The 1164-nt window shown below is 17.3% G+C and overlaps 1 protein-coding gene across 1 annotated transcript in view; it reads right to left on the reverse strand.

Moving 5' to 3' along the window:
* Nucleotides 1-1164, reverse strand: part of LOC102680718 — a 6461-nt gene that overhangs the window by 3516 nt on the left and 1781 nt on the right. The window lies entirely within an intron of this gene.

Here is a 1164-nt window from a genome sequence, read left to right on the forward strand (position 1 = left end):
GTATGAATTTTTTTAAAAATTTTATAATTTTAATAGAAAAAAGGAAAAATTCCGAAAATGATCGATCAATACGAAATGGAAAGATGGTAAGAGAGACAATATAGATTCTAAATATAAGATTTTAGCTTCAAGTATTTAGTAGTTTCGAAATATTAATGAACAACTTTCAGTATCTAATTGATGTGACAGCTTGTTGAAATCATCATCATCAATAATCAATTATAGTAAAACTCTTTTTATGTAAAACTTTCAATTATTTCCATAAAATTATTGCAAATATTAATAATGTTACGAATATTGTTTTAAATTCTTATATAATAATAATAAATATTATTATATAATAATAATAAATGCGAAAATTGTTTTAAATTCTGATAATTCTAACCAATATCTATTACTTTGTGAGATCAATTATATTCGAATCGTATCCAATATAATAACAATTGTTATATCTGTGTATCAAATACTTTTATATTCTTTTTATGTTACAAATTGATTTTTTCTATTTTGCTCATAACTTAATATTTGTATTTGATAAATCGAACGTGTTAATTTCTTGGTAATAAGTGATCAGATTTTTGATGAATTAAGATATTCTATATGCTACTTAAACATCATTAATTGCAACAATTAATTACACTGTTGTATTAATAATATCTGGATAATAGCATTTAATTAGAATATTTGTATGTAATTATCAATATATAATATTGAAAATTTTTTATTAATATTTCAAAAAAACAAATACTGAAGACTAAAATTTTAGATCTAAAGTCCATTTCTTTTTTCTAGTCCAAATTTTGATCTGTATAATTGAAAACTATCATTGAAAAAATAAACATGTATAATTATCATAAATTAAGAAGATGAAAAAGTTATAACATTGTGTTATAAATTAATATATTATATATAATATGAAAATTAATATATAACATATTATCTATAATATATAATATATTACTAAATATAAACATATTTTTATTAATATATATTAATTATTCTCGTTAATAAATTGTAAATATAAATGTAAATATTTAATAAAAAATATAAATACACGATTAATTATTTCAATCGTTTTTTTCTTATTTCTATTTTTTCTTATAATCTATTTATATATCTATTTATAAATATAAATAAATTTTTCCAAATAAATAATTATTAAAA

The sequence above is a fragment of the Apis dorsata genome, unplaced genomic scaffold (genome assembly GCF_000469605.1).
Source record: "Apis dorsata unplaced genomic scaffold, Apis dorsata 1.3 scaffold_541, whole genome shotgun sequence".
NCBI classification, from domain to species: domain Eukaryota; kingdom Metazoa; phylum Arthropoda; class Insecta; order Hymenoptera; family Apidae; genus Apis; species Apis dorsata.